The sequence below is a fragment of the Gavialis gangeticus genome, unplaced genomic scaffold, assembly GCF_001723915.1.
Source record: "Gavialis gangeticus isolate Ggan-Ray unplaced genomic scaffold, GavGan_comp1, whole genome shotgun sequence".
NCBI lineage: Eukaryota > Metazoa > Chordata > Crocodylia > Gavialidae > Gavialis > Gavialis gangeticus.
In genome coordinates this window covers 68,203,190-68,217,143 of record NW_017728992.1, presented here as the reverse complement: position 1 = coordinate 68,217,143, position 13,954 = coordinate 68,203,190, and the positions used below count along the sequence as shown (strand labels likewise).

Genomic DNA, 13,954 nt, shown 5'->3' with positions numbered 1-13,954 from the left:
TCTCCAAATCAATTTGGAAAAGATTTGGAAAACTTTGGCAATTCAAGCAGTCCCTGCTGGCTGCAGCAGGGAGCTGGACCCAGTCTCCATGTTGGTAAGTAGGGGGCAGGGGAGGGGAGACTGGAGGAGGAGGGAAGGGACCATGGGGGGGACCCCTCCCAGGCCCCATCCCCTACCTGCTCCCCCAGCCCTCCTGAGTGCCTGCCCACCCACTCTCCCAGGCCCATCAATAGCTGCCTCACCTGGCTCTAGCATCCTGGTTATTTAAAACAAAAAAGCCCCACACTCACCAGCTGCTGCCTGGAGAGGAGGCAATCCCCGCTGCCCCGCACTGCCCCACCCTGTGTGGGGGGCTCTGCCACTAGCCTCCATCCCCTGCCCACTCTCCCAGCCCCATCGGTAGTTGCCCTGCCTGGCCCCAGTTCCCGGTTCTTTAAAAAAAAATAAAGCCCTGCACTCACCAAATGCTGTAGCAGCTGTTGGGGGCTCTGGGGGCTTGTGGCAGAGGCCTTCATGCAGCGTGGGGCAGTGGGGGCAACAGGGGTTGCCCCCCACCACATGACAGGAGCTGGTGAGTTCAGGGCTTTTTTTTTTTTGGTGCCAGGATGATGGGACCAGGTGGGGCATCCATTGATTGGGTTGGGAGAGCGGGCAGGGGATGGGGCCTATTTGATTTGGAGATTCGGCCAATTCAGTGGTGACTGAATCTCTGAACCAGATTCAGTCAAATCGATTCAGGACAGTGATTCGAATCACCAAATCAAATCACTGTCCCCCAAATCGGCCGAACCCAAAGCAAATACTAGTGGCTTTGCACAGGCCTAATCTTTATGCATAATGATCCACACAGTTGGGTATGGCAGAAAAACAACAGCTTCTCTTTAGAATGATTCTCATATTTTCATAGGATAATCAATTAATAAATACTCCACTCAGAAACATAGTCTAGACTAAGGGTACATCTACCCTGAAAAGTGCAATGCAGTGTTGAGAAACTTGAGTTAGCAGCTAGCTCATGGACCTTGAATACTGGAAGCAGTCTATAGTCATGGTAACACAGAACTCCCTTTAGTCTTTCAGTTAGCTCATGCTTTGTGTTACTACTGTACTCTGTTAGATAGATTCTTCTATCAAAGCTAGCTGGTTACAGCTACCTCAGGCATCAGTGCTGCACTGCATTGTACAGTATAGACAGAGCCCAAAGAATAGACCATAAAATTGACTGAAATGTTAATTACTGACAGGTATTTCTCCAGACTGTTAAGTTGTAATGCCAGACTGCTCTTTGTGGGAATACAGGTATTTCATATTGGGGTTTTTTGTTCTTTTTTTATAAGGCAGGAAAAATTAATGTTGTGCCCCAAATACTGCAGATTAGTTGCAGTTAATTTCTCAAATAAACAAGGTCTATCTGAAATTCTAGTTTCTCTTTGAGTTTGAGGGGCATGTCTTCATGGACAAAGACATGCACTTAAGCTTCTCCATGAAAAATGTCACTCTCCCAGCATTTATGACACTTTTTCATGGATATTACTAAGGCCTCTTGTACATGTGCAGGTAAAGGCATGATGGGATCTAATACATGATTCACATAATTGTGACTTCTGCCAAGTATGGGAACCCCTGATCCTGGGTTCCCCCCTGCACCAGGAAGAAGCAAGACCCCCAACTAAGAGCTCCATGCACACCCAGTTTTACTCTGTTGCATTTGAAAGCTCTAGCTTTAGAGTCTGTTTTGATGAGATTTGATGTGATGGGGGAGACTGGTGACCTGAGTGTGCCCCATGTACTCCCAAAGCCAGAGGATCACCCCTGTGGTGATCCTCCAGCCCGAGGGGTTTTTGGGTGAGGGGATTGCCCTGTAACAATCCTTCAGCCCTGGTGGTTTCCTGCACCCCTGAGCCCTAGGGATCACAGCAACCATGATCTGGGGGCTTCATGCTGCCGTCATCCCTAGAGATTGCAATATGTGTGCTCCCTAGAGCTTGAGGATACATGAAACCACCCCAGACCCTGGGGATCACAGTTGTCGTGATCCTTAGGGCTCAGGGGTATATGAAAACCCTGGACTATAGGCATTACAGCTGCTGAAATCCCTACGGCTTAGGGATTTTACGCCAGACATGGTGCAGCCCTGCAGCTGGGTTCCCCATCAGCTGATGAGAAACCCAGCTGCAGTGGAGACCCTACTATACATGCAAGTTAAAGCTCAGTAACAACCAGCTGTAAAGTTAATACAGAATTTCAGGGTCTAACTTTATACCTGTTTGGCGTTTTTTATGGTGTGATAGATAATTTGCACATGTAGCTGGTGTCCAGGTAATTGTTCAATTAACCAGTTAATTGCTCAGTATCTGTAATATATAGAAGAGACCTAATTTTCACAAGTTGGTAATACCATGTACAGTATATCTGGATTACTTCAGTCTCATGGACTTCATTGGTCTTGAAATTGTTGATAATTACACAGACTTCCAATTCACAGCAAAGCTGTCAAAGAATGCAGAAAAGTGAATGTGTAACAAATAATTCAATTAATTTCTCTCTTTTACTTGTGGAATGTCTTTAACAGATCAGATTTAGTAGTCATTCCATTAAACTATTTAGGTTTTGGACAATTTTATTATGTAAGTTGCTATTTGAAATACTTGTTCCTATTGATTCTTTTCCTGAATGGATAGAGTAGCTCTTAGAATCTAATCACTGAGATGCCATACAGCAAACTTAAGATGGCTAGGAAAGAAGAACCAGGTCCCTCGTGTGCATACTTAGAAGAAGAACATTTTAAATTAGCTGTCAGCATGTATTGCAATAGGCAAACTTAAACATAACCTTCTGTGATCATTCGCTGTAGTAAAGCATGATCAACCAAATGTTCACAGAAAGCAAATGCAAAATAAGAGGAAAGAGAGCCAAGGTGAGTTTATTTAAACATCTAAACAAACATTCTGCAATTAAGTTTTCCTATTTTCATTATCTCCTCCTCAAATCAGATTGCTGCTGCAAGGCAGAACTTCTTTCTAAAGGCATATAACATTGTAGGGGAATCTCAGCTCTGCTTTCTGCATATTGCTCAAAGAATTTTTACAGCAGGCTTTCAAATGCAATATTGTTACGTAAGGTCTCCTATTTTAGAAAAGATGTGAAAAGTGGCATGTTCCTGAAACACTTCAGTAGCCTTTGAACGTGACCATTTGGGGAAAGTATGTAGGCTTTTGGTTTTACTCTGGTGCATTGGAAAACTCTAGCTTTAGAATCTGTTTTGATGAGATGTGATGTGATGTGATGGGGGAGACTGGTGACCTGAGTCTTGGCAGAGATCCATTTGGTAAAAGATATTACATTCTCAGAGATCTTTCCATTGCTCTTTCCATTGCCAGTAGCAGTCACAGTTTGGGGGCAGCTAGCCAAAGAGAGTCATGTTTCACACTGGTAATCAAACTATAGCTCGCGTAATAAATAAGCAAGGGACAGACTTCCCCCCAGATGGGTAAATACAATATAATTTTGTCTATATCTGTTTGTTTATCAAAGTTTAGGACACACATTCTGTTTAGTATGAAGAGTTTATAGACTGATTAGTGTAGTGAGATAAAAAGTTTCTGCAAACTAGATGGACTAGAAAGGCATCAGTTGGGAACAAAGTTCGTGTGAAGGTCATTTACACCTCATTCTTAGAAATGCTTTGGTAGCCTAAGGGGTTTTTGGCCATTGACCAGAAACAGATATCCTTGGGTGAGTAGCATCATGAAATGGTGGGGTCATTAGATAGTAGAATCCTTTCACAGACATGCGGTAGCAATGACGTAGTTCGTAGGAAATGTCAGCACGTTTCAGATTTTCCTGGCTGTTTAGCCTTGGAAATGGAAAAGGTACTATAGGACAGCAGCCATACACACAAGAGTTTCATCACTAAGCCTCACTGAGGGTGTTTCTGTCACATTTAAGAATGCTAGTCGTTACATACCTTTGATCAAGTACAGGTATTTACTGTGGACAAGGACTATTTTTAAGGGAGCCCAGACACCACAAGTGTCCAAATATCAAACAATTGCTTGAGCATTCTTGTAAATTTTAGGTTACATCTGGTGTTATGGCTCAGAAAAAGGGCTATATCAAAAATGCACTTTTTGCATGAATCTGCTATCTGTGGTGCATTTGTAGTCTAAATGAAAACATGACTTCATTACTCTGCTACTAGTACTATTCATTTGTATTCCAATATGGCCCACAGCAGACCCCAGACACTATCCAAATGCCTAAGAATTCACAATCTCTGCCCAAAGAGTTTATGGCCTAATAAGGGTGGAAAGGGAAAATATTGTATTAGCTTGCATACTACAGGCACCTTTACCCCAAACGTTAGCCTTCCAGAATTGAGGTGCATGTCTTAAAGAGCCAAGAAGCATTCTGCCTGGAATAGTAGCAGTGGTATTTCTACTCAAGCAGGCTGTGGAAGTCAACTGACTTCATGACTTATTAGAATCTTCTTGATTCCTGCTAGTTATTAATCAAACTCTCTTTCCCCCCCCAGTTTTGCTGTCTGTTAGCTATTTCTGGTCTCTCTTCTTCTATTTTACACCCCTTCAGACTATTTTTAACACTTTTGAGAATCTTAGCTCTGCCTACTGTGTCCCATCTTCATCATTAGCTATAGTTGTAGCTTTTGCCTGAACAGCCAAGAGCAGCTGACAATTAAGCTGTGAAAGGGTTAAAATGTAGCTTTTGCCTGAGCAGGAAAAGGGAGGGAAGAGTCAGCTAAAATTAGGCTGTGTCCCCACTGTATGTGGGCATAACTCTGGAAAAATCTTTTTTCTTCGTCATGTGTTCATCAAAACAAGGTCCATGTCTTATCTGGCAGTGCATGGTATGTGAGAAAATAAGGTATTTTTGTAGAGATTATGCACATCTTTTTTATAAATAGATATCAGTGGTTTCCTACCATCTGACTATTTTTGCTTGGTTAATTTGTTGTGGGTATCATGGTAGAAGAAGAGAGTCTTGAATAAGAGGAATAGTGGCCTTACCAGTTCAAGAAAGTCATTCCAGATATAAAGAGCAGTGTAGAAGAACATTCTGTTTGCCAAAATGTGTTATTTGTGGGGCAACAGAAGACACAAGGGTAGATAGGAATAGGAAATGAAGGGTTTGAGTTTGATGTTGTGAGAATAAAGGGAGCAAGCCATTCTATGGAGATAAAAGAACTGGAGGACTAGGAAGTAAGAAAAAAATTTACACTGACCATGGAAAGGAGATGCACTTCCTATTTATATTAGATCAGAAAGTGATGATGGAGGGTGTCAGCAAGACCAGAGAGGAAAATGCATGGTTAAGATAGGAGACGATGTGAGCCTTAGTTTGAGATTTGGCCATGTTAGTTACAATAAAAATAATATGAAGGAAGAACTGGCATGGTTTTGATCCATCTTGGCTGTGCAGACCAAAAGAGGAGTCACAGGGCAAGTCCAGACGAGCCCACACATATCTCTTGCCGTGTCTCAAAGCAGTGTGAGACGTGGCAAGAGACACACTGGGAAGAAAAAAAATGTTCCCTGTGCTGCATATTTGGAAATCCAGGTATCAAAAAAAACCCAAAAACAACCCACCCAGAAAAAAAGCAGGGCACCACACAGTCCAGGACCATGTTCTGAGGCAACCGGAGGCTGGGGTCCTTCAAAGAGACACTCTGATAGCCAGACAGAGCATATCTATGACTGTCCCTTGCCTTGGTGCTGAAGCATGCTGCCTCCACATGTGGGGCAACTTGGACCGGTGCAGGCTGCAGCGTGATAGAACCAGGCTCTGTCCCAGGTAAATAAGGGACTGGGGGTGGGAGGGACTGGAGCACTGGGGCTGTGTGCGTGCAGGGGACTGTGGGTGCAGGGGGCTGCTTGGGAGGGGTGGGTCCCCCACCTGCTTCCTTCATGGTCCACAATCCCCCCACTCCCTACAGCAGCAGCGGGCATCAGGGCACTTGGGGCCCTCCTGGCACAGCCCCTGCTCCCTGCAGCATGGGGAAGTGCAGCTCAGCCCCGGCTGCCTGGCACCCGGCACTGCCTGTGCCACATCGCATGGTCTGGCTCAGCGTGGGCAAGTCCTCCTTCAGGCAGTTCTAGGCCACTTGGGCTGCCACCCAGGGTCCAGCACCACTCGCCAGGACCGCATGTCATGCCAGGCAATTTTTAAACAGGGAACACCAGGATCTCTGCTGGTAAGACAAGCGGCGAGACCTGGGCAGAGGAGCCTGTCCAGGGCCAGCACTGGGGACCCAGTTGGAAGACATATGAGGTGGCTGAAGTCTTGGCCATTTGGGGCCCAGAGGACATGCTTTGACAGTTCAAAGCAGGCCACCGCAAGGAGCACATCTTCTGGGCGATAGCTGCCCAGATGGCAGAGCAGGGGCACCCCATCCAGGTCTGGCAGGGACACAGGCATGGGGCCGCAGGTCCAAGTGGGCAGATGCTGTTGCAGGTGGCAGCAGGTCACAGCCAGGCAGCAGCCCCCACTACCAAACTACTGCAGTAGGTAGAGGGTACAGGAGCCACTCCAGGTTAGGGCTGTTTCAGCAGTCCAGTTGGCATAAAAGGTAGTGTTCCCAGATACCAACTGGCTGGACCTCAAAAACTCCTGAGGACAAGTAGCCCCGAGCTACTCAACAAGACAGGTTTTTATATTGCTGGGGCCAGCACAGGGCAGGTTTTTATACTGCAGAGGCCAGCACTGCCCCAGGGTCTAGCTCCCCCTGGCTGCAGATCCAGGAGGAGCTGGGCAGGGTTATTTTGCCCCAAGTGGCACAACTTGCCCCACACCAAAGGGCATGTCCAGGTGCGTGTGCCGAGGCAAAAATCTCCAGCACAAATTTGTGCCTCTCCTATTTGAGCTGGTGTGAGTGCACGTGCCTGCATGTGAGGATGCACCCATAGACAACTCCCAAGTGGGAGCCTGAGTGTTCAGGAGCTCATGGTGATGCTGTCAGGCATGTTGGAGCAAAGGAAAGAAATCATTCTTGGAAGGAAAGTTTGGGAGTCAGTTTTGGTGGTGGTAAGTTAAAAATAACTACAACACCTGCATTAGAGGAGTTTGAGAGACAAGATGAGATTCTAGATTAACCAAGGGAAATGGGTCAAAACTGTTTCACATGGCTTTAGTTGGTTATACCTGGACAACTCCTTAGAGATTACAGGGGAGGGCAAAGTTAAAGACAGAGGAGTTGCACAGATATGAATGAAGACACAATTAGTATGAAGAGTCATTATTACTGTTGATGCTATGTAGGAAGGAATGTACCAGCTTGAAGTTCATATCCCAGAAACAGCCTGCAAGAGTTATAGTTCAGGAAAAATACATAGTTCAGTCTTATACATAAGTTGTTCTTCCTAGAGTAGTAGCTCTCAATATTGCTGTATACCCCTTTGTTATGGATTTTTTAAAAGTAAGAATATATGTTACTACAACTACACTGTAACCTCTCCAGTAATCTAAGAGAAGGGGTTGGCAACATATGGCCCATGGAGTTTGGCAGTGTTCAATGGAAGGGCTCTTGGTATCAGGAGCTTCACCCACACTGCACCATGGATGAGTGGTGGGGAGAAGTGGCAGCTGGGAGCTTATATTAAACCTAAATTGGGTCATTCTAGCCTGACACTAGAAAACATTGCCAACTTCTGACCTACAAAATATTTAGAGTAGGTTTTTTTTCTTTTTCTTCCTTTTACTCTATTTATACTTCCCCTTTTTTCCTTTCTTCTGCTTTCTCATTCCTTCCTCTCACATTCCCTTGAGTAGTGTGCCACATACTCCTGAAAAACAGTCTCCAAGACACTGAAAGATAATAAATCTAAAATTCCATATTTACCATCAGATTTCAGAACTTCATTTTAATTATCAGAGCCATAAAATACACAAGCCTTGAAAAAGTTTACTCAAATCAAAATAATCTAATAGTTTGCTAGAACTCATGTAATAAAATTAGATTTGTCCTCTAGGCAGTGCAAAATGCTTTGCACTCAATACTTTCTACCACAGGTTGTGATCCAGGGGCACCTCAATTTTTGCTTAGTTAGCTTAAGAAATCTTAATGGAGCCTGAATTTACAGGTGGGTACCTGGATACTCCACAGCACATATAAAGTGTAGATTCTTAACTGATTTTTATTACAAGGTTTTGACACTGTTTCTTATGGTTTTCAATTAAATTTTAACAGCATTTTGAAAGCAAAAAGTATACCAGCATTTATGTTACAGATAGGCATAAAGACAGGGTTGTATAGAACTCAGTTCAAAGCTGTGAAAATATGTAGGAGGAAGAACATACACATACTCTGCATCGGCATTGCAAAACTTTGAATAAGACCACTCCCACCCCTGAAACCTAGTTTCAGCAATATAAATATAATTATAAGCCAAGCATGTACAAACTTCTAGGGCTATAGTTCAATTTAGCATCCAAAAGTGCAGATACTTACTAAAAAAACCCTTTTTTTCTTTGCCCTGAACAAAGCCATTCTTCTGGAAGGTGACAACAGGTTGGAAGAGTTTCAGTTGAAAAGGAGCAATGCAATATTTAGCCTGAGAAGCTAACTGATTGTAGGAATCCTTTTGGGAGATTTTTAAAAAAGGCAATAGGACAGAATAGCTTCCTGGTGTTTTCTGTGGAAGAAAGGAGGGAAAACAGAAGAGTGGGAATCATATGCCTGAGTGTCCTTTGAGAAAAGGAGTGAGAAGAGCATATGGGCAGACAAAATGATCAGAAAAGGGAATCAGAATGGTTACAAGGAAGGCCAGACACTAACCAGGTAATGCAAACTCAGCTTCAACAGCTGAGTGGGTAAGTTAGCTATGGAAGGGAGGCAAAGTCAGCCAATGAGGTGTTAGAGCAGAGTACAAGACTGTTGCAGGAACAGGAACTACCAAAAAACAAAGGAGACAAGTGGTTTGAGGTAGACCAGGGTGGGAGGTGCTGCTAGGGTCAGGAGAGGAATAGTTTGCAAGGTGAGGGTGGAGGCATGCTCATCTGTCTCCAAGCAAATCCTACATTATTTGATTTACATAGATGCCAGGAGTTCCATTTGCTAACCTTGCCATTCAGCCCCTCCTAGTGGAGATCCAGACCATTAACCTAAATTAGATCAGGTGCTATTGAATATGTTGACAAAAAAGGTCCTGACTATATAGACTGCCAATATTTGTTCTGAGCTCCTGTGCAGTTCTAAATAACTCACCCCTCTCTCCCTTTGACTCATCTAGAGAAAAATTACTTAGCCAATGTTGTTGATACTATTCTTTCACATTTGCTAGAGCACATCCCACTATAAAGCTCTTTAAAAATTTACACTGATACACAATCTGTATGCAGGGATCAACTTCAGCTACACGTTATTGAGCTGATTAGCATTCATTTACATATAAGGGAGGAATAATTCTGTTCACCCGAGGAATCAGAGAAGAGTGCTGTGGCCAATTATACATTTTTTCAGTGCTGAGTTGGAGCAAAGAGTACTGTCTTCTGAATCATTTGTTTTCTTGGGAGATTTCCTGCCCAAGTGCAGACCTGGCCCAACCTGCTTAGAATGTGAAAACTGATGGTATCTCAACAAGAGGCTGAATGACTGCAGGTCTGAATCCATTCCTTCCTCCTGCACACAAACCAATCCTTTCCTTAAGGACATAATCACAAATCCATCATCTCTGTGTCAAAGTAGTGACATAAACATACTTCTTAAGGAATAAAGATTAGAACATAAATCTAAAACATGTGAATCCTATATAGCTGAAGGCTTTGAATGCATGTTAGCTTACTTGACTGAGTAACCCAGTTGGTTATGCATGTAGTGCACCTGAAAATCATAAGATATGTTTGTTCTACATTCTGCTTGAAAACTGTCTCAGTTTGTTCCCTCATTGTGCATATGCTGCTCTGAATCTCCTATATTTTAAGATAAACTGTGATGTTCAAACATCACTATTTGGAAATACCTTCCAACAAGTTAATCAAATAAGGGGTTCCGTTTGAAAAATGTGTGCTGCACTTTTGTTTGAAAACATTAACATTAATGTGGCCCAGTTTACCAATTCAGCCAAATTCTGCCTCAGGCCAAACTGGAAGAGGGCAACATGTCCAAGATACGTTAGTAGTGAAGTCCTAAATAATACCTGCTCATCTTTGTGTCTTTGAGTTATAATGTACCTGTTGAAGAAGTTGGAGTATTTTTAACCTATTTAAAGAAAGCAAAATAATTGAACTCTCCTATCACATCTGTTTCACAGAAGTGAGATTTAAGTGATTGCAAGGAACAGTTGTTGACTTTCTGGGTCTTAGTTCTTTTTTGATTTTTTTACCTTGTTCTTCCTTTTAATTTTTGTGTACTTGTAAAACTGTAATGCAAGCTAAGCTACCAGTATGAGCTGCATAAACTTGTAGGCTACTCAGCAATACTTCTTTGATGTGTGGAAATGCAATCCTAGAAACCTCTAAAAAGTAAGTCCTGACACACACCACTAGGTCAGAAGACAGAGGAATATTTATTTGACAATCCTCTGTCTCTAAGATAAAAGGAATCAAAACTCATGGCAGAGGTGATATCTTTTATTAGACCAACTAGATATTTGCAAAATAATTCTTTATTTGCAAGCTTTCAGGCACAGGCAGCCTTCATTGGCAAAGGAGATTGTAAAGATTGTAAAAGTTCTCCTAGGTAGAAGTGAAAATTCATATTTCACAGAAGAGCAAAAGGTATGGTAAAGTTTCCTTTGTGGAACAGTCCATTTTGTGCAGACTAGTCTCAGAGAAAAGTTGGAAAAATCTTTTACCTGGATACCTGTCTCTAATCTGTTTCCTACATCCTTAAGGGAAAAAAAGTCAAGCTTAACAATCCACAACAATATATGCGAATAACTGATATTGTTGCATTTATGCAAGTATTTCTCAATGCTGCTTCTGTGTTAAAACAGGCCTACAGTGCCTTTTTCATGTGGAAATCTCTGTAGTTGGGTGTGGTGGGGAAGCCGTTTCTGTGACTCATACTGCAGGGAATTCCCTAATGAATTAGAATATTTTTACTTCTGGACTTGAGCACAGTTTCCTTTTAACTCTGCCGTGAGCACTTGATAAGAGTGAACTACAAAGACCCATTCACCGTTAAGCTGTTCCGTTTTAGAAATGCAGGTTTATATTTTGAAAAGTTCAAAATCCACCCATACTGATGAAGTAGGTGTGTGCTTTTTTCATCCTTACTAACTCCAGGTGTTTAACATTTTGGACTGAAAAAATGATAAAGCAGAACCTGACGAATTGCACTCAGAATAAAAATGCTGTAAATAAGGGAACATCACAGTTATCAATCTTTAAATGTCAGACTTCCTGACAAAATCCTGTGTCTCTGTTGAAAACAACACTGATCACCACCTGTCACTGACAACAAACACAATACTGAGTATAGGCAGACCTTTGCCTTATAACATCCCAGGGTGAAATCCTGGTCCCACTGGAATCAGTGGCAAACCTCACACTGATTTCAATAGAGCAAGGATTTCAACCACTGTGATTTCAGTGGGATTCTCCCCTTATGTTCTATATTGAAGCAACAGAAGCAAAACAGAATAAAAAAAACAAACCTGATGTACTTCTTCCCTAATTAGAAAGAAAAGCAAAATGTCAGCTTCAGAGAGGGATGTAACATAAATCTATTTTTTCAATATACCAAAAGAAAATGTTAGCAAACACTCTGGCTGATGTCAGGAACTTGATCTGGAGAGGGGATTTATTATTATTATTATTAGTTTGTAAAAGCAAATAAAAAAAATCAACTATCCCTTGGGAATGCTTTCTTTCCCTTTCTCCTTCCCTCTCTCTCTCTCTCTCTCTCTCTCTCTCTCTCTCTCTCTCTCTCATATAACAACTGCCCATTTGGGTACGGTAATTTCAGAGAGTAAACTTTAACGGGAATGCCTAAAATGTGTCTGCTTCAGCTTTGTGTTATGTCTGTAATTTGAATTATTTGCATTTTGGAAAGGTATAAATTGCTCTGGTGTACTTTTGTTGGCCCTTTGCCAGGCAGGGAGTTGCCTTGGGCTCTGAGTCAACCAGGCTAATGCAGATGTGGCAGACTTACAATGGAAACTTTTGTGGTTTATCGGCCCTCACTCCTCAGGCGCATTCTGACAAGGGATGGTGTCCCACATACTTGGTAGGATTCTGGGCATATGTGGCACGAGAAGAAAAATACTTTTCTCCAACGTAGGCAGATTTTCTTAATGCTTTGAGCCCCCACAAATTGTTCCATTCCTTTTTTTTTAGTTTTTTTTAAAATTTCAGCTGAACTATATAAACCTGCAAAACATGTTTACTGTAAGAGGTTGACGTAGTGGTCTAAGGTTTCCCTCCTGGAGTTGGTCCCAGTCCGTGGGCGTTGAGATTTCCCTCTTGGTTCACCAGACGTAATATGAGGAATTGTCTACTTTTTTTTTTGTCTCTGCTTCATAACAACTTCTCCTCCTTATGTTTTTGTTAAATGAAATGTCACTAACTGTTAATGAGTCGTCTGTTCCCTCCCCCCTCATCATTTAAGCAGCAATGGTCTGGACATTCTCAAGAGGCTTTCTTACTGGAGCAAAAACTATTGCTCATATTAGCATCTAGTTGATACCCAAAGACTAAACACAGCTCTGGAGTGTTTTTTTCATAATAGTTTAGATTAGAACATTTTAAAAGTTTCTGATCAAACTCACTCTTTGTCATCATAAAAATTTCAAAAGCTCATAAAGGCAGCGCTGCCTAAGGTAATTGAAAGATTAGTTTATAGATAAAATCACTTTAATTTTCTAAAAATATTGCCAGGTAATTCTGAATCAGGTTGTTCATCTTGCAAGGTGGAAATTAAACGTAAGAAAACCCCTGAAGTTCTGGTAATCCATTTACAAAGGCAAGCTGAACACATGCTAACTACTGGTCTGGAATTCTCTAGGTAAAAACCATCTCTAATGCAGAAGTTCCTGAGCAGACTATAACTTTGAAAAATGTGTAGTGCTTTGAAATTTGTGATAGCTTCAGGATCAAGCTTACTTGGACTTTAGTTTCACATTATTTCTTTTCTTTTTTTTGAGAAAAGAAGAGTCCCAGCTGGTGGGACTGTGGTCAGAATTTTTTATGAACAATTTTGGAAAAGCATCTGGTGGATGAATTGTGAAGTGATCTTCAGGACTCCTGAGCAGTCAGCTTTAATTCTGGCAATTCTAAAAGACACTGTTGGAGAGATTTTGAATACTGGTGCAACTGACTCTTCTCCCTCCGTACTCCTGCAATACTTATTGCAGAGATTCTTTTTCTAGTTTATTTTTACTTGGTAGTATGATTTAAAACATAGAAAGAAATGAAGGGTGTGTACATTAATTATTTCTTCCAGAGAAGCATGCCAAATTAGTTATGGTAGAAGATTTTTGATATTCACATTGTTTGTCTTTCTCTTGGTTAAAAAGAAATGATTTTAGACTTAAAAATGATCACCAAAACCTAGTTCCACACCAGCATTCCTTTCACAGCAGAACTGCTGTACACAAAAATATTATTTACAGGCATTTCTAATAAATCAGACAGTTCTAAAAGTGTCACCTCCATCCTGGCCATGAAAGTGAAGAGAGAAGAAAAAGTGCATTCACTGGTACCTTGCACAGAGGCTTTTTTTTTTAAATATGCAAACGTCTCTGTGGTAAAGTTCAAAATAACTAATATTTGCATTTGTATATCCCAATGCTACAATAAATATAAAAAAGAGATGACATCAAGTTTAATTTTTCCATTCACTCCAGTGATGTCTAAGTATGGCGGGACTCCTTAAACCACAAGTGTCCCTGCTGCGAAAATCAGACAGCTATGTGCCTGTGGCTACTTATCCATGTTTTAGCTTAACTAGGCTCACAATATGAAAACCTTACACTTTATCTTTTTTTTTTCATTTCCC

General features: G+C 41.8%; 1 protein-coding gene across 3 annotated transcripts in view; it reads left to right on the top strand.

Moving 5' to 3' along the window:
• Positions 1-13,954, top strand: part of NFATC1 (nuclear factor of activated T-cells 1) — a 157,247-nt gene that overhangs the window by 76,988 nt on the left and 66,305 nt on the right. The window lies entirely within an intron of this gene.